This window comes from Cetorhinus maximus, chromosome 8 (assembly GCF_964194155.1).
Source record: "Cetorhinus maximus chromosome 8, sCetMax3.hap1.1, whole genome shotgun sequence".
Classification (NCBI taxonomy): Eukaryota; Metazoa; Chordata; class Chondrichthyes; order Lamniformes; family Cetorhinidae; genus Cetorhinus; species Cetorhinus maximus.
The window spans coordinates 145,828,571-145,849,193 of record NC_135886.1 but is presented as its reverse complement, the minus strand read 5'-3'; the positions used below and the strand labels follow the sequence as shown (position 1 = coordinate 145,849,193).

Below are 20,623 nucleotides of genomic sequence, written 5' to 3'. Positions count from 1 at the left end.
CCTGTAAGGACTCCATCCCATTCTCTCAGTTCCTTCGCCTCCGTCGCATCTGTTCTGATGACGCTACCTTCAAAAACAGCTCCTCTGACATGTTCCCCTTCTTCCTTAACCAAGGTTTTCCACCCATGGTCGTTGACAGGGCCCTCAACTGTGTCCGGCCCATCTCCCGCGCATCCGCCCTCACGCCTTCCTCTCCCTCCCAGAACCATGATAGGGTCCCCCTTGTCCTCACTTATCACACCACCAGCCTCCGCATTCAAAGGATCATCCTCCGCCATTTCCGCCAACTCCAGCATGATGCCACCACCAAACACATCTTCCCTTCACCCCCCCCGGCGGCATTCCGCAGGGATCGATCCCTCTGGGACACCCTGGTCCACTCCTCCATCACCCCCTACACCTCTACCCCCTTCCACGGCACCTTCCCATGCAACCGCAGAAGGTAAAACACCTGCCCCTTTACTCCCCCTCTCCTCACCGTCCAAGAGCCCAAACACTCCTTTCAGGTGAAGCAGCATTTCACTTGCACCTCCCTCAATTTAGTTACTGCATTCACTGCTCCCAATGCAGTTTCCTCTACATTGGAGAGACCAAACGCAGACTGGGTGACTGCTTTGCAGAACATCTTCGGTCTGTCCGCAAGAAAGACCCAAACCTCCCTGTCGCTTGCCATTTTAACACTCCACCCTGTTCTCTTGCCCACATGTCCGTCCTTGGCCTGCTGCATTGTTCCAGTGAAGCTCAACGTAAACTGGAGGAACAGCACCTCATCTCCGACTAGGCACTTTACAGCCTTCCAGACTGAATATTGAGTTCGACAATTTTAGATCATGAACTCTCTCCTCCATCCCCACCCCCTTTCCGATTCCCCCCTTTTTTCCAATAATTTATATAGATTTTTCTTTTCCCACCTATTTCCATTATTTTTAAATGTATTTCCATCCATTGTTTTATCTCTACCTTTTAGCCTATTTCGATTCCTTCACCCCACCCCCACCCCCACTAGGGCTATCTGTACCTTGCTCGTCCTGCTTTCTACCCTTAATTAGCACATTCCTTAGATAATATCACCACCTTCAACACCTCTTTGTCCTTTTGTCTATGACATCTTTTGGCTATCTCCACCTATCACTGGCCCTGTATCCAGCTCTACTTGCCCCACCCTCCCTTAAACCAGCTTATATTTCATCTCTTTTCTATTTTTACTTAGTTCTGTTGAAGGGTCATTCGGATTCGAAATATTAACTGTGTTCCTCTCCGCAGATGCTGCCAGACCTGCTGAGTTTTTCCGGGTATTTTTATTTTTGTTAGGGATCAAAGGATATGGGGAGAAAGCGGGGGCAGGCTATTGAGTTGGATGATCAGCCATGATCATAATGAATGGCGGAGCAGGCTCGAAGGGCCGAATGGCCTACTCCTCCTATTTTCTATGTTTCTATGTAAAAAATAACATCCATTCTCGCACTGAGGATGGAGGCGCTGCTTTTAGGGATCTCCTGCTCCATCACTCCACCCCTCTTTCAAGCCCCCCTGTTTCCTCAGCCACTCCTTCCCCTCCTCCCCTCATCCATTGCTCCCTCAGGCCACTCTCCTTGAATTACTGGTTAGTGACCTCCTTTGGCTCAATCTGACCTGGATTGCAGCACGGACCATCTGATTGGTTGATTAGTTTCGGCCAGTCAGGACTAGCTCATGAGGACGTGATCTCTTGGGTCCAATACACCCAATTCCAGATTGAACTGAGGACTGTTTGGAAGATGGTGAGTAATGTTTTCACTGCTGTCAGTTAATTAGTCAAGTCTGACAGCTCATTATTGCAGCAATTACCCTCATTACTAAAGGTTGATAAGATCTTTTTGCATTGAATTTTATTAACCTTTAAATTTAAGGTCTGCAGCACAAGGAGCAGGCTCGAGGGGCCGAATGGCCTATTCCTGCTTCTAATTGCCAAACTGAGCAGCTGAAGGGAGGTGAGAAGAGCCAGACTCATTGTGTAAGAGTCTTTGCAGCACCTGCTTGTGGGCCAAATGGAACAAAGTGCAGCCTCACCGCCTCCCTCAGCTTAACTGTGGCGATCTCTACTACCATCAACCTCCCTGCACCCTCATCTCCCTGAGCCCTCATCTCCCTGACTCCCTGACCCCTCATCTCCCTGACCCCTCACCTTCCTGACCCCTCACCTTCCAGCCACAATGGCTCTCTCCTGACCTGCAGCCGATTAGTCTCTGCCAACAGCCAACCTCTCAATCCAGGGGAAACCACAAGGCTCTGCCATTCAATTTGGCAGAATCTCTACAGTTACCAGCATTTCTGTGTTTCTGAGCTCCGCGTTCCCACTCTGGGAATATTGTGGCCATTGATTCCACACTGAACCCCTGCAATTTACATTTCAACTGAGTTCAAATTCGCAAACTGTGAAGGTGGGATTTGATCTCCTAATCTCTGGATTATCAATCCACTGTATCCTTTCACAGTTCAATTCATTAAAGTTCAGACTGCAATTTATTACATTCAAAGGTTAAATTGCTTTGGGTTTGTTGATGGAGATGAAAAATACTTCACTTTCTCTTCCCACATTTAAAATAAACATTTTTCAGCCTGTGGCGCATTCAGTGTTCTGGATCTAGTTTGATTTAAACAGATGTTTTGTGCATCTGGTCCGGATGTCACCAATAAGGCAAGTGCCTATTTGTTGGAATTGGGGATAGATTGTCTTGTGGTGTGAGGCACATGGTATTGATTGGGATTCTGCAGAAGGTCCTTTCAAAACCCACTTTAAAGCCACAGTCTGTGTCACCTCCGGAGTCCTTGCTGATATTCTGATTTGTGATTGGATGGAAATTAACCTGTTTCCTTCAAGCTTGAGTGACCACAGGAAGCAGTGAAGATATGATTCACGGCCCAATTATTCAGGAACTAAACACCCTTTAGAATTAGTTTAGCCTCAGTTTGAGTTTTGTGTTCAATTCTGGGCTCTACACTGGAGGAAGGATGTCAAAGCCTTGGAGGGGGTGCAGAGGAGATTCACTAGAATGGTATCAGGGATGAGGGATTACAGCTTTGTGGAGAGACTGGGATTGCTCTCCTTGGAGCAGAGAAGATTAAGAGGAGATTTAATAGGGATGTTCAAAATTAGAGGGTTTTGATAGAGTAAATAAGAAACTGTTTGCAGTAGCAGGACAGTCAGTAACCAGGAGGCACAGAGGAGATGGTGGCGTAGTAGTAATGTTACTGGGCTAGTAATCCAGAGACTCAGGATAATTCACTGGGGACATGGGTTCAAATCCCACCACGAAAGCTAGTGGAATTAGAATTCAATCAATAAATCTGGGATTGAATGCGAGCCTCAGTAAAAGTGACCATGACTATTATCAATTGTCATAAAAACCCATCTGGTTCATTAATGCCCTTTAGGGAAGGAAATCTGCCCTCCTTACCTGGCCTGGCCTACATGTGACTCCTGGTTGATTCTTAACTGCCTTCTGAATGGCCTAGCAAGCCACTCAGTTCGAGGGCAATTAGGGATGGGCAACAAATGTTGGCCTTGCCAGTGACACCCACATCCCATGAAAAAATAAAGAAATGGATTAGAGATATTTGACAGAAGAACCAGAGAGGAGATGAGAATCTGTTTTCTGGAAGGCACTGTCTGAAAGGGCAGATTCAATATTAACTTTCAAAAGGGGAATTGGATAAATACCTGAAAAGGAGAAACTTGCAGGACTATGGGGAAAGAGCAGAGGGAGTGGAATTAAATGGATTGATCCTTTCAAAGAACCAGCACAAGCACGAATGGGCTGAAGGGCCTCCTTCTGTGCTGTATCATTCTATAAAAGCTCTTCTGGAGCCATTTTGATGAAGGGGAATATTCCCCTTCAATGCCCATCACTGTGTTTAGATAATTCCACTCTTCCATGTTCATTGTGTTTCGTGAATGGAAGTTGTGTTTCTGACTCCATATCTGCTCCATCGCTAAATCCACCAATTTCGCTATCGCCTATCTCTGCCTTGACCTCAGTTCATCAGCTGCTGAATCCCTCATCCATGCCTTTGTTAGATTTGAATATTCCAACACTACTCTAGTCAACCTCCCATCTCCCACTCTCCGTAACCTCCAGCTCATCCAAAACTCTGACTTTTTTGATGGACAAGGAGTTGAGGGTTATGGTGGACAGACAGGGCAGTGCAGTTAATCTGATCAGCCATGATCTTATTGAATAGTGGGGTAGGCCCCATGGGCCAAATGGCCTACTCCTGCTCCTAATTCTTGTGTTCTTGTGACATAAGAAATAAAAGTGATTGTTCTTGTTGATGGCTGAGGTTGCTTTCTGGTTCATGGGAATAACAGTTAAATATTCAAGCTATTGTCTGTGTTGTTTATTTAAGATAGGATCAAATGTAGGAAACAGTTAACTGTTCTCAGCACAAAACTATTAGAGAGTCATTAAATGTTTCTAATCGAAAAAGGAAATTCATCACATTCCAGAGAAGCCACGTTATAGATGAGGAAATGTTTACTGCGGTTTCTATCACTCTGATTCCATACTTTAAATAAGTGGAAATTAAGTGGAAGAGAATTTAATTTGGCATCCAATCAGATCCTGTGCCGGTCTCAAAAACAGATTGAGTAATTGGCCGTTTGGAGCTAAATTGTTTCATTGGTTTTGCCACATGCTGTTGGAAAACTGTATTTAAATAAAGGAGACATACAGATGTGAGGAGAAGGCAGGGAGCAAACCAGCAGAGAATTCAGATGTGTGTGAGTGTTTGACTTATTTCTGTTCAATAGTTGAAATTGTGGAATATTCCTCATGATTTTGGTGATTTATTTGCTTTAACAGGAATGTAGAGGATATTGCAGCAGGAGTGTCTGACAGTGGAGTTAGATTCTGCATTAATAATAACAAATACCAGCTAGAAACAAAGTGCTGGAAATATTCTGGCAGAATCTGTGGAGAGAGAAACAGTTAATGTTTCCACTCTTCTTCAGAGTTTTAGGAAGAGTCATGTGGACTCAAAATGTTAACTCTGTTTCTCTCTCCACAGACGCTGCCAGACCTACTGAATATTTCCAGAATTTTCTGGGGTTTATTTTTCAGATTTCCAGCGCCTGCAGTATTTTGCTTTTATTTTGGATTCTGTGTCCCTGGACTGTCTCTGTCACTTTAACAGACTCTCATTTTTGTCAAAGTTCAGAATGTTGCTTTAAAAATTAATTTTGTAGAAGCCTTGGAGATTTATACACGTGTTTTACAAAATCCCCACTTTAATTCAGTGAGAAGATCCAGAATCATAATTATCACTTGTTCTCTGTCGGGGGGCTGATGGAGATCTTTAAGATTCTGAAAGGATTCAATCAGGTCAAGTTAGCAAAGACCTTTCCACTTGTGGGAGAGTTGAAAACTGGAGCCATCAATATAAGACAGTCACGAATAAATCCAATCAGGAATTCAGGAGAAACTTCTTACCCAGAGAGTGGGGATACCACACGGAGTGGTTGAGACGAATAGTGTTGATATGTTTAAGGGGAAGCTGAATAAATACAAGTGAGAAAGAAGTGGGAGGATCTGGTGATAGGATGAGGTGGAGAATGTGGAGCATAAACACTGTTTTAGACCCGCTCAGCCAATGGGCTGTTTTTTGTGCAATAAATTCGTTGTAATAAATGTTTGTTAAAAGCTTGATGTCTGATTTGACGAAAATGTCTCTGTTGGTTTTAGCCACTCTGGAACTCTCTGGATTCATGGGTTACGTTTCACAGATTCACTCCCGAGTTTTGACTCTAGGGTTATTTGTGGGTCACAGGGCAACACAGATGAGTGGTGGGAATTCTGTGCTGAATTACCCTTATCCAGTCACTCAGCCAGCAGGAGAGCTGGGTAATAATGGGTGGTGGGGGGGAGAAGTGACAGGAGCAAGGTTAACAGAGCCATATTTAGAAACATAGAAACTAGGAGCAGGATTGGGCATTTCGGCTCTTCAAGCCTGCTCTGCCATTCAATATGATCATGGCTGAACCTCTATCTCAACGCCATACTCCCGCTTTCTCTCCATACCCCTTGATACCCCTAATATCCAAAAAATGATCAATTTCTTTCTTGAATATACTCAGTGACCCAGCCTCCATAGCCTCTGTGGTAGAGAATTCCACAGGTCGACCACCCTCTGAGTGAAGAAATATTTCCTCATCTCAGTCCTAAATGGCCTGCCCTGTATCCTGAGACTGTGGCCCCTGGTCCTAGATTCCCCAACCAGGGGAAACATCCTCCCTGCATCTAGTCTGTCTGGCCCTGTTAGAATTTTATACATTTCAATCAGATCCCCTCTCATTCTTCTAAACTCCAGTGAATACAGACCCAGTCGAACCAATCTCTCCTCTTACGACAGTCCTGCCAGCCCTAGTATCAGCCGAGTGAACCTTCGCTGCACTCCCTCTATGGCAAGTATATCCTTTCTCAGGTAGGGAGACCAAAACTGTACGCAATCCTCCGGGTGTGGTCTCACCAAGGCCTTGTACAACTGCAGTAAGGCATCCCTATTTCTGAACTCACATCCTGTTGTAATGAAGGCCAACATCCCATTTGCCTTCCTAATTGCTTGCTGCTCCTGCCTACTTACTTTCATTGACTGGTTTACAAGGACACCCAGATCCCTTTGTACATCCACATTTCCCAATATATCACCATTTAAATAATACTCTGCCTTTCTGTTCTTCACACTGAAGAGTATAACTTCACATTTATCCACGTTATACTGCATCTGCCATGTCTTTGCCCATCCACACAACCTGTCTAATTCGCCCTGAAGCCTCCGTGCATCCTCCACACAACCCCGCCCAGTTTTGTGTCATCAGCAAACTTGGAAATATTGCATTTGGTTTCCTCATCCCAGTCTTTTATATATATCGTGAATAGCTGGGGCCCAAGCACTGATCCCTGCGGTACACCACTAGCCACCGCCTGCCATCCGGAAAAAGACCCATTTATTCCCACTCTCTGTTTCCGGTCTGTCAACCAATTCTCAATCCATGCTGGGACCTTATCAAAACCCTTCTTGAAATCCAAATTTACCACACCCACTGGTTCTCCCTTATCTATTCTACTAGTTACATCCTCAAAAAACTCCAGTAGATTAGTTAAGCATGATTTCCCTTTCATAAACCCATGCTGACTTTGTCTAATCCTGTTAATACTTTCCAAGTATTCTTTTACCATGTCTTTTATAATTGACTCTAGCTAACATAGCCTACTGATGTTAGGCTAACTGGTCTGGTTTTTCTCTCCCTCCAGTTTTAAATAGTGGGGTTACATTTGCCACCCTCCAATCTGTAGAAACTGCTCCAGAGTTTATAGAATTTTGGAAGATGACCACCAATGCATCCAATATTTCTAGGGCCACTTCCTTTAGTACTCTGGGATGTAGATTATCAAACCCTGGGGATTTTTCAGCCTTTAACCCCATTAATTTCTCTAGCACCATTTTTTTACTAATACTGATTTTCTTCAATTCCTCCCTCTCACTAGACCCTTGGTTCCCTAACATTTCTGGGAAATTATTTGTGTCCTCTTTTGTGAAGACAGAACCAAAATATGTGTTCAATTCTTCTGCCATTTCTTTGTTCCTCATTATAATTTCCCCCATTCCTGACTGTACGGGACCTACATTTGTCTTTGCTAATCTTTTTCTCTTCACATATTTATAGAAGCTTTTACAGTCAGTTTTTATGTTCCCTGCAAGTATACTTTCATACTCCATTTTCCCTTCTTGATCAATCTTTTTGTCCATTTTTGCTGAATTCTAAACTGCTCCCAATCCTCAGGCTTGTTGCTTTTTCTGGTAATTTTTATATGTCTCCTCTTTGGATTTAATATTATCCCTAATTTCTTTTGTGAGCCATGGTTGAGCCACCTTTCCTGTTTTAATTTTGCGCCAGACAGGAATGAATAATTGTTGTAATTCATGCATGCGTTCCTTAAATATTAGCCATTGCCTATCCACCGTCAACCCTTTTAGTAAGGTTCCCCAATCCATCATTGCCAGCTCACACCTCATACCCTCGTAGTTCCCTCTATTTAGATTCACAACCCTAGTTTCAGATTCAATTTCTTCACTTTATGGTCGTTCTTCCCCAAGGGACCCCGCACAACAAGATTCTTAATTAATCCTTTCTCATTGCACAATTCCCAGGCTAGGAGAGCCTGCTCTCTAGTATTGAAAGTACTCTCCTCAAAGTATTGGTCTAAAAAAACCATTACATACACACTACAGGAAATCCTCCTCCACAGTATTATTGCTAGTTTGGTTTGTCCAATCTAAATGTAGATTAAAGTCACCCATGATTACAGTTGTATCCGTATTGCATGTGCCTCTAATTTCCTGTTCAATGCTTTTCTTACATCTCTGTTTGGGGGCCTATTTAAAAGAGAGTGTCCGGGCTTCACACTGGAGAGCAGTGGGAGGGGTGCGGAACAAGGGGAGTTTTGCAGGAGTGGCCGGACTCACAGGAAGGTGTGAAGGGAGGGGGTTGGGCTCCATGGTTTAGTGACTCCTCTCTGGAGATGGCCCTGTAGGCAGTGAAGGAGCAGACCGAGGCGCTCTTCCCAGTGGATGGGAGGAGGCCAGCGAGCCTCATGACCAAGGCATGACTGGAGCCTGCTGAGGAAGTCCCATTTGTGGGATGGTTGCTCAAACATGGGAGATTGTACCAGGCCGTGGAAACACTCCATAAGACCATAAGACATAGGAGCAGAAATTAGGCCATTCAGCCCATCGAGTCTGCTCCACCATTCAATCATGGCTGATAAGTTTCTCAACCCCATTCTCCCGCCTTCTTCCCGTAACCTTTGATCCCCTTACCAATCAAGAAGGGTCGTGAGGACTCGAAACGTCGACTCTTTTCTTCTCCACCGATGCTGCCAGACCTGCTGAGTTTTTCCAGGTAATTCTGTTTTTGTTTAAGAACCTATCTATCTCGGTCTTAAATACACTCAATAACCTGGCCTCCACAGCCTTCTGTGGCAATGAATTCCATAGATTCACCACTCTCTGGCTAAAGAAGTTTCTCCTCATCTCTGTTCTAAAAGGTCTTCCCTTTACTCTGAGGCTGTGCCCTCGGGTCCTAGTCTCTCCTACTAATGGAAACATCTTCCCCACGTCCACTCGATCCAGGCCTTTTAGTATTCTGTAAGTTTCAATCAGATCCCCCCTCATCCTTCTAATCTCCATCGAGTATTGACCCAGAGTCCTCAAACGTTCCTCATATGTTAAGCCTTTCATTCCTGGGATCGTTCTCGTGAACCTCCTCTGGACCCTCTCCAGGGCCAGAACATCCTTCCTGAGATACGGGGCCCAGAATTGCTCACAATATTCTAAATGTGGTCTGACCAGAGCCTTATAAAGCCTCAGCAGCATATCCCTGCTTTTATAGTCTAGTCCTCTCGAAATAAATGCCAACATTGCATTTGCCTTCCTAACTACCGCGTCAACCTGCAAGTTAACCTTAAGAGAATCCTGGACTAGGACTCCCAAGTCTCTTTGCACTCCAGACTTCTGAATTCTCTCCCCATTTAGAAAATAGTCTATGCCTCTATTCTTCCTACCAAAGTGCATGACCTCACACTTCCCCACGTTGTATTCCATCTGCCACTTCTTTGCCCATTCTCCTAACCTGTCCAAATCCTTCTGCAGCCTCCCCGCCTCCTCAATACTACCTGTCCCTCCACCTATCTTTGTATCATCTGTAAACTTAGCCAGGATGCCCTCAGTTCCTTCATCTGGATCATTAATGTATAAAGTGAAAAGTTGTGGTCCCAACACTGACCCCTGCGGAACTCCACTAGTCACCGGCCACCATCCTGAGAAGGACCCCCTTATCCCTACTCTCTGCCTCCTGCCAGACAGCCAATCTTCTATCCATGCTAGTACCTTGCCTCTAACACCATGGGCTCTTATCTTACTGAGCAGCCTCCTGTGCGGCACCTTGTCAAAGGCCTTCTGGAAGTCCAAGTAGATAACATACATTGGCTCTCCTTTGTCTAACCTTCTCGTTACCTCCTCAAAGAATTCTAACAGGCATGACCTCCCCTTGATGAAACCATGCTGACTTTGCCCGATTTTACCATGCACTTCCAAGTATTCTGAAATCTCATCCTTAATAATGGACTCTAAAATCTTACCAACGACCGAGGTCAGGCTAATCGGCCTGTAATTTCCCGTCTTTTGCCTAACTCCCTTCTTAAGCAGGGGGGTTACATTAGCGATTTTCCAGTCCTCTGGGACCCTCCCTGACTCCAGTGATTCCTGAAAGATCACCACTAATGCCTCCACTATCTCTTCCGCTATCTCCTTCAGAACTCTGGGGTGTAATCCATCTGGTCCAGGTGATTTATCCACCTTCAGACCTTTCAGTTTTCCTAGCACCTTCTCCTTGGTAATGGCCACCATACTCACCTCTGCCCCCCGACTCTCTTGAACTTTGGGGATGTAACTCGTGTCTTCCACTGTGAAGACTGACGCAAAGTACCTATTCAGTTCCTCCGCCATTTCTTTGGTCCCCACTACTACTTCTCCAGCGTCATTTTCCAGCGGCCCAATGTCCACTTTTGCCTCTCTCTTACCCTTTATATATCTTAAAAAGACTCTTGCAATCTTCTTTTATATTACTGGCTAGTTTACCCTCATATTTAATCTTCTCCCTCCTTATTTCTTTTTTAGTTGTCCTCTGTTGGTCCTTGTAGGCTTCCCAATCCCCTGGTTTCCCACTGCTCTTCGCCGCATTGTATGCTTTCTCTTTAGCTTTTGTGCTGTCCCTGACTTCTCTTGTCAGTCATGGTTGCCTCGTCCTCCCTTTAGTTTGTTTCTTCTTCCTAGGGATGAATTTTTGCTGTGTCTCCCAAATTACTCCCAGAAACTCCTGTCATTGCTGTTCCACTGTCTTTCCTGCTAGGCTCATCTCCCAGTCAATTCTGGCCAGCTCCTCCCTCATGCCTCTGTAGTTGCCTTTATTCAACTGTAATACCATTACATCTGATTCCAGCTTTTTCCTCTCAAATTGCAGGGTAAATTCTATCATATTATGGTCACTTCCTCCTAAGGGTTCCTTCACCTTAAGTACTCCTGGCACTGAATGGCAAAGTGAAGGGATTTCATAACAGCAAGATCACAGCCCTGCTTGTCATAAATGGCACCCAGATGAAGAGTAGAGAGGTTGTTGACCCATACATTGGGAGTGAGCAGGGACCAGTATCTACAGAGACACAGACTTACCTCATACCAGAAGCCAATGATCAGACAGAGTTATTTGCTGCATTGCCAAGACTGAATGGCCTTGCAGCCTCCAAGTGGCACGATGCTAGTCATGGTAAGTGGGAGAGACTGGCGAACGCAGGCTGGCGAACGCAGGCTGGCGAACGCAGGCTGGCGAACGCAGACTGGCGAATGCAGACGAACCAGGATATTTATGTGACATTCGGTTTTTCTGTCATTTTTTATTATTCATTTGTGGGTTATGGGTTTCGCTGGCTGGGCCAGCATTTATTGCCCATCCCTAGTTGCCCTTGAGAAGATGGTGGTGAGCTGCCTTCTTGAACCACTGCAGTCCATGTGGTATAGGTACACCCACAGTGCTGTTACGGTTCCAGGATTTTGACCCAGTGACAGTGAAGGAACGGCTTGGATATATTTCCAAGTCAGGATGGTGACTGACTTGGAGGGGAACTTCCAGGTGGTGGTGGTGTTCCCATCTATCTGCTGCCCTTGTTCTTCTAGATGGTAGTTGTCGTGGGTTTGGAAGGTGCTGTCTAAGGAGCCTTGGTGAGTTCCTGCAGTGCATCTTGTAGATGGTAGACGCTGCTGCTACTGTGCATTGATGGTGGAGGGAGTGAACGTTTGTGGATGTGGTGCCAGTCAAACGGGGCTGCTTTGTCTTGGATGATGTTGGAGCTTCTTGAGTGTTGTGGGAGCTGCACTCATCCAGGCAAGTGGAGAATATCCCATCACACTCCTGACTTGTGTAGATGGTGGACAGGCTTTGGGGAGTCAGGAGGTGAGTTACCCATCGCACGATCCCTAACCTCTGACCTGCTCTTGTAGCCACAGTGTTTATATGGCTAGTCCAGTTCAGTTTCTGGTCAATGGTAACCCCCAGGATGTTGATAGTGGGGGATTCAGTGATGGTAATGCCATTGAACATCAAGGGGCAATGGTTGGATTCTCTCTTGTTGGAGATGGTCATTGCCTGACACTTGTGTGGCGTGAATGTTACTTGCCACTTGTCAGTCCAAGCCTGGATATTGTCCAGATCTTGCTGCATTTGGGCATGGACTGCTTCAGTATCTGAGGAGTCGTGAATGGTGCTGAACATTGTGCAATCATCAGTGAACATCCCCACTTCTGACCTTATGATGGAAGGAAGGTCATTGATGAAGCAGCTGAAGATGGTTGGGCCTAGGACACTACCCTGAGGAACTCCTGCAGTGATGTCCTGGAGCTGAGATGATTGACCTACAACAACCACAACCATCTTCCTTTGTGCTAGGAATGACTCCAACCAGTGGAGAGTTTCCCCCCTGATTCCCATTGGCTCCAGTTTTGCTAGTGCTCCTTGACGCCACACTCGGTCAAATACAGCCATGATGTGAAGGACAGTCACTTTCACCTCACCTCACCTCGGGGATTCAGCTCTTTTGTCCATGTTTGAACCAAGGCTGTAATGAGGTCAGGAGCTGGGTTGCCCTGGCGGAACCCAAACTGCGCAGCTTGATTGCACTGTTGAAGACCCCTTGTATTACTTTACTGATGATCGAGACTGGAATGATGGGGCGGTAATTGGCCAGGTTGGATTTGTCCTGCTTTTTGTGTACAGGATACAATTGGGCAATTTTCCACATAGCCGGGTAGATGTCAGTGATGTAGGTGGAGGGGCAAGTTTGTAAAACTTGAGAGCAGATACACACAAGGGGCGATGAGCCCTGTGTTGCTGTAATAATGCAGGTGGGGAAGGAGTTTAGGGAGATTAGATGGGTTGCAGCAGGTCGATGAGGTGAGTGGGAAGCCCAGATAATGTGATGGTCACATTTACCAACTTTTCTCACTGATGTTTGCAGCGGCTTCTCTCTGCTCCTGGCGAGCAGAAGAAGTTCCAGATCATGAACAGCAGGAGAAAGTGAGCGGACATGGACATTGTTACAACATTCAGGCCTCTCCCTCAGGGTCAATAGCAACTCCACAGAGGGTATCAGAGGCACCTGAGGTCTCAAAAGAAGATCCACCATTTGAGAAGACATTGTCATATCAGCCTAATCCCTTCACCAGCTCCAAGACTCTCACCCCAGAGCCATTAATGCGCAGTTAGAACAGGGGGGACCAGCTGAAACAGCTAGACAGCCATGAGCAGCTGGTGGAGGCAGTGAGTGCTGCAGACACTTCCCGTTGGAGGACTGAGGAAGAACCCAGTGATGCTGAGCTTCACACAGGAGCCACAGGAGTGACTATCAAAGCTGCAGATGCTGGAGCAGCAGCGGGAAATGTGTGGATATCTTTCAGAGTTCCCAGTGGCTGTTCAATGCTACAAGTCAGTGATAGAGGAGCCCATCCTGACCATGAGTGTCGCCAAGTCTCTGTCCTGTGTATAGCAGCCTCCACTGAGAGAGCGGCACCCTTAAGGAGACCAGATGCAGCTTACCCCACCCCAGTTGATGCAGAAGGTGTGAGTTAACCTCCACAGAATGGCTTCATCCATGTGCTCTGTGAAACGATGGGTAGGTGAGATGGAACTGAGATGCCTGGACCCATTGGCAGGTGATCAACCAATACAGACAAGCATGAAAGGGCAGGTGGACCTTGAAAGAGTGAAGGAACCTGAAGTCCATGAGGTTCTTCTCAGGCCTCTCCTTGAGTTGATGGTGGGTCCATCGCCCCTTTGACAACGACACGAATGTTTCAAGAAACCCCATGGCAGAGACAGATTCAGGTAGCTGTGAATGCGCTGGGACCTCCTCAGGTTCAGACCCCATCGTGGCAATCTCATACACCAAAGCAAAGCCACAGCAGCCTTGCTTCTACATCAAGCACAGGTACAGAGAGCACAGCACTATCCAGCATTCAGAAGCATTTGAGTAAATCTACCTCGTTACACTTGGAGTCTCATTGGGTCATTTTTATTTCTTTTATGTCATTGTGCATTTGCTTTCTGAACTTTAACATTTGATTGAATCTACATTTGGACTGCCCAGTGGATCATGAGGAGATGTGGAGGCTTTGACATGGTGTCAGTCAGTGACGGTGAATGAAGAACTTGCAATGGGCTCATGATGGGGCCCATTACATAGAGGTGGAGTTCCATTACAAGGTTCATTACAAGCCACCATGGCACCTGTGGGGCAGACGCCAGTCTTGCATCTGCTGGGTGACTCAGATTCTCATTTTAATCACGTGCAGGTGAGGGATGCACATGTTTCCCTTACATGCATGTCAATGGCATGTGGCCATTGTCCTGTCATGTGCATGGTCATTGCAGATGGAGTCTCCTCATCTTCCTCAGAGATGGAGGCAGCAGTGCGCTCATTGTCTGTCACCGGGTCAGCTTCTCTTACTGTACCAGTTTGTGCAGAGCTGAGCAGCGTAGCGATTGGTGAATCAACACATTGTCAAACTGTTGTGAACTGACAGGACCATAATTATTTGTGTTTCAAATATTAAAAAAAGGAAAAATGGGGCTTTCCTGTAAGTGAGAAACTCTGCGATGTGTCAGATATAAAATGAATGGTACAAATTAAGTCCTAAACTCCTTAGTGCACCATTTCAAAGTGATGTGTGCAGTCCAGAGTCAAACACTCATTGTCTGCCTGAGTTCCCGATGTTATTCTGACATGTTAAGCAGGTTTGCAATTTGAAATCAATCCCTTGGGGACATGGCCTTTCAGTATCGTTTGCTGGCTTAGAATCAGATGATTCATTCCACACTGCAGGACCTGAGGTTGTAATTTGGAATGTGATGGCTGCAGGGGCTACCCTTCAGATGAATCATTAAACCCAGCTCCCGCTTTGTGTGAGCTGGTCAGTGATATCACTGAGAGATATGAGGAGGTTCTGGGCTCATGTTTTCTTCCAAAAACTTTAATTGTGTTTATAAAAGTTGATCAAAGTTTGAGAAATTGTTACACCAACTAATTGATAAAATTGATAAAAATAGTCACTTGGTAGGACAGAACTTGAGTGTTGCTGAGAAAAGAGACATGTCAAAGCTTTTAGTCTTGCACTCATCAGGACACTGCAAGAATACCAATGTAAGGGGAAAGACAACAATTCCTCGGCAATGCCTTGACCAATCAGGGTCAAGCTGCCTGGTTTAAATTTCAAATAATGCTCGGCAGTTAACTGTCAGTCACCATTAGTGGTGCATTCTCCATGGCAACACCACTTGCCAACCAATCAGAACTCTCTTCACATACAATATAAATTGTTGTCTTCCTCTTATATTAGTATTCTTGAGTGTCCTGATGAGTACAAGATGAAAAGCTTCGACATGTCTCTTTTTTCAGCAATGCTAATTGATGAAACCTTTTCTGTAATTGGACACTGCCATTATTGGCTCTGATGACGAGAGACTGCATTTTGTTTCATATTTTTACCCTTTCCCTTGGAGAATGCTGTTGAGTATTGGAAGGATTTGTAGGTTGGTTAACAGTCTGATAGGCCATGTCGTAAATGCTCCTTCCTTGCCCATCAACTCCTGGAGTGGGACCTGAACTCCATGTCACCGAGCTTGGGGGCATAAGTGTTACCCACTCACCCACAAGACTTCCTTAGAGGCTGAGTGATTTGGCCTATACTTTCTGGAGGTGATCTCATTGCAACATACAAAATTCTGAAGGGGTTTAACAGGAAGACACTGAGAGGGTGTTTTCCCTGGCTGGAGAGGCTAGAACACGGGGCCACAGTCTCAGGATAAGGGGCTAATCATTTAGGACTGAGATGAAGAGAAATTTCTTCACTAAAAGGATTGTGAATCTTTGGAATGCTCTACCCCAGAGGGTGCTGGATTCCCCATCGTTGAATACATTTAAGGCTGGGATAGAGAGAGATTTTTGGGGTCTCGGAATAAGGGATATGGGGAGAGGGCGGGAAATGGAGTTGAAGCCCAAGATCAGCCATGATTGTATTGAATGGCGGAGCAGGCTCGATGGGCTGAATGGCCTACTCCTGCTTCTATTTCTTATGATGTTCTGTACAGTCTGTCCATTTGTGATTTGCCTCCGAATAAGCCTTGTGCAGGTCGTCTTGTCCTGTTTGGATGGGGTGAGATGGCAATAGCGGGATCAGCTCATTTTGGGAGATCCCTTCCAATGCGAACAGTTCTATAAATGACTTGGTGTTGGGTGTCTCGCACTCTCACGAATTGACCGCACTGATATTTTAACAGTTAATGAATCTTTTTAGCAATAAATTAACCAAAGGGGTTCACTGATTATTTGCCCTTCTAAAATTTCAAACAAGATGTCTTGTATGTCGCTGATGATCTCCGGTATGCCTGGATTCTCTCCATGTGACCTTGGTTGTCCCAATATCTAGTTAACATTCTGCCCTGGTGCAGTCAGAGGCAGGATTACATCTGGGGGAATCAGATTTCATTATTCCCATCCTTCACCTTTTATCTTCCCTTCCTCCATGCTTTACTCCTTTGCTTCCGCGTCAGGTTGAGGTGCAGTGATAATAATTCCATGTGTGGGAATTGTAAAGATTGAGATGATTGCAGCAAAACAACAAAGTCATGTTAAACCTTTATAAACGCAGGATTGTGTCGCATTCTGGGCACCGCACTTTAGGAAGGGTGTCGAGGTCTTGGGCAGAGTCTAGAGGAGGGCTACTAGAATGGTGTCAAGGGTGAGGGACTTCAGTTAACGTGGAGAGACTGGAGAAGCTGGGATTGTTCTCCTTAGAGCAGAGAAGGTTAAAGGGGGGATTTAAAGGAGGTGTTCAAAATCATGAAGGGTTTTGATAGAGTGAATAAGGAGAAACTCTTTCCACTGGTCGGTAACCAGAGAAGCAGATTTAATGTAATTTGTAAAAGTACCAGAGGTGACGGGGACAATGTTTTTAAGCAGTCAGTTGTTGTGATCTGGAATGCGCTGCCTAAACGTGCAGTGGAAGCAGATACAATAACAACTTTCAAAAGGAAATTGGATAAATAATTGAAAAGGAGAAATTTGCAGTGTTATGGGGAGAGAGCAGGGGAGTGGGAATAATTGGTTGGCTGTTTCAAAGAGCTGGCACAGAGTATGATGGGCTGAATGGCCTCTCCTGTGCTGCATCATTCTATAATCCTGTCATTCTACAGGGAGGAATATCAGATTCAATGCAAATAAATGTGCTGCCTGCATCTGGATGGTAACCAGAGGTGCTTGTTACTAGTGAGAGTCAATCTTAGCACACGCGAGTAGAACTGACCAAAGATAGCCAAGCTGTTCCAGTGCAGCTACAACACTGGCATCTACCTGGCAATGTGGAAAATTGCCCAGTTATGTCCTGTACACAAAGCAAATCCAATCTGGCCAATTACCACTCCTTCAGTCTACTCTTGATCATCAATAAAGTAATGGAAGGGGTCATTAACAGGGCTATCAATTGGCACTTGCTTGGCAATAACCTGCTCACTGATGCCCAGTTTGGGTTCCGCCAGGGCCACTCAGCTTCTGACCTCATTATAACCTTGGTTCAAACATGGGCAAAAGAGCTGAACTCCTGAGGTGAGGTGAGACTGACTGTCCTTGACATCGAAGCAGCATTTGACCGAGTGTGGCATCAAGGGGTCCTAGTAGCCATAGTATTTATATGGCTAGTCCAGTTCAATTTCTGGTCAATGGTAAATCCACAGGGTGTTATCTGTGGTTCAGTGATGGTAATGCCATTGAATGCAGAGGATGATGGTTAGAATCAGGGGGAAATCTCTCCACTGGATGGACTCATACCCAGCACAAAGGAAGATGGTTGTGGCTGTTGGAGGTCAGTCATCTCAGCTCCAGGACATTACTGCAGGAGTTCCTCAGGGTAGTATCCTCGACCCAATCATCTTCAGCTGCTTCATCAATGACCTTCCTTCCATCATAAGGTCAGAAGTGGGGATGTTCGCTGATGATTGAACAATGTTCAGCATCATTCACGACTCCTCAGATACTGAAGCAGCCCATGTCCAAATGCAGCAAGACCTGGACAATATCCAGGCTTGGGCTGACAAGTGGCAAGTAACATTCGCACCACACAAGTGTCAGGCATTGACCATCTCCAACAAGGGAGAATCTAATCATCATCCCTCAGCGTTCAATGGCATTACCATCACTGAATCCCCCACTATCAACATCCTGTGGGCTTACCATTGTCCAGAAACTGAACTGGACTAGCCATATAAATACTGCGGCTACAAGAGCAGGTCAGAGGCTAGGAATCCTGCGGAGAGTAACTCACCTCCTGACTCCCCAAAGCCTGTCCAAGTTATAAGTAAGGAATATGATGGAATACTCTCCACTTGCCTGGATGAGTGCAGCTCCCACAACACTCAAGAAGCTTGACACCATCCAGGACAAAGAAGTCTGCTTGATTGGCACCACATCCACAAACATTCACTCCCTCCACCTCCGACGCACAGTAGCAACAGTGTGTACCATCTACGAGATGCACTGCAGGAATTCACCAAGGCTCCTTAGACAGCACCTTCCAAACCCGCAACCTCTACCTTCTAGAAGGACAAGAGCAGCAGATAGATGGGAACACCACCACCTGGAAGTTCCGCTCCAAGTCACTCACCATCCTGACTTGGAAATATATCGCCGTTCCTTCGCTGTCACTGGGTCAAAATCCTGGAATTCCCTTCCTAACAGCACTGTGGGTGTAGCTACACCACATGGACTGCTGTGGTTCAAGAAGGCAGCTCACCACCACCTTCTCAAGGGCAACTAGGGATAGGCAATAAATGCTGGCCCAGCCAGCAAAGCCCACATCCTGTGAATGAATAAAGAAAAATCTGCACTAGTTAATCGGGTAAAACAAAGAATAAATAAATTAACCTGATCTCATAGATTTACAGTGGCCCACCATTATTGACAACTCTCTGGAGGATCACCCAGGCTCTGGGACTGTCTGTACCACAATTGCCTACCACACCATCCTCTGTGAGATCACCTTCAGCCAGAACACCCTGTGCATTGGGGTAAGGAGAGAACAGCATTTGGAAGGATTATGAACATCTTAACCCCACTGACCAAGCCGTAGACAGATCCCCATGGCACACATTACAACATTTCTTCCAGATTTTTCTACTGCTGTTGCACCTGTGGCTTCTTTTGAGAATGAGCTGCTGTCTACTCTAATCCTACAGTTTGATCTGATATTCCTGCATCTGGGTATTTAATGTCAGTGCCCACACTGTGCAATAAGAGGATCAGAAAGCAGAGGATCATTCTTCAGCAGAGAGCAGGGGAAACAGAGTAGAACTAAATAAACAAAAACAGCAAATGCTGGAAAAACTCAGCAGGTCTGACAGCATCTGTGGAGAGAGACACAGAGTTAACGTTTCAAGTCTGTATGACTGAAGAAGATCATATGCTCTGAAGAAGAGTCATACGGACTCGAAATGTCAACTCTGTCTTTCTCTCCACAGAAGCTGTCAGACCTGCTGAGTTTTTCTAGCAATTGCTGTTTCTGTTTCAGATTTCCAGCATCTGCAGCATTTTGCTTTTATTTTATTATCGAACTAAATAAACACTGCCTTCAGCTATGGTTGGGCAGCCTGGAAGGTCCCGGTTATGACTTCCCATGTTTAGTGTGTCTGTTACAGAGGGACCCAGTCATTCTGCAATAGCAAGTTGAACATTTTACCACTCTCTTACCAGTGGAGGTGCTGTAGTGCAATAGCAATTTATCCTATAGTATCACCACTGGTGGGAGGGTGTAATTGCAATGTGACATGTTTACATAGGAAGTTTGCATTATATATGTGGACATAGCAGTTTATAATAGAAATACAAAAATAAAGGCTGAGTGTATGATGTAAATATAGGGACTCATTTATGTCTCTGGCCTAATTATTTCTCATCCTTTAATCCCTCCCCAGCCAAGGACTACACTTAGTCTTGGCTTCCTCTGTGCATTGCCATGAGTGATTGACTAGTGTTTGGGAACATGCAGAGGTGAGGTTGGGGTGTCGGATGGAATGCACAAACCTTCAAAGACCTCATCTACCCAACCCTTCAAGCACCACCTGCCCTGCATATGGCAGAGACTGCATTGGATTTATGAGCCATCTCAGAGCCTTCCAACCGGAGAGGAAGCAAGTCATCCTCGATTCCGAGGGACTGCCTAAGAAGCAAAGGAGGGGAATATAACATTTACTAATGATCCCATTGTGAACAGGAGACCAGAATGAGGGAAATTAAAGAATGATTGAGAATAAGCCAATTAAACAGATTAGCTGGTTTGAATTTGGGTAAATACAAATTGGAACAGGAAACATGTACGTGATGAAAGGGTGTCCATCAGATGGACACGTAGATGGTTTGGATACGATTACTGATCATTCCCTGAAGATTTTTAGTTAAAGTCTAGTGGTAATGAGCAACTCTAAGCAGCATCT

At 45.4% G+C, this 20,623-nt stretch overlaps 1 protein-coding gene across 1 annotated transcript in view; it reads left to right on the top strand.

Annotated features, from left to right (window-relative positions):
* Positions 1 to 4,738: 4,738 nt before the first annotated feature.
* Positions 4,739 to 20,623, top strand: part of fhl1a (four and a half LIM domains 1a) — a 91,594-nt gene continuing 75,709 nt past the window's right edge. The window contains exon 1 of the mRNA XM_078547748.1: positions 4,739 to 4,757. The gene's annotated coding sequence lies outside the window, so the exon portion shown is untranslated. The remainder of the gene's footprint in view (positions 4,758 to 20,623) is intronic.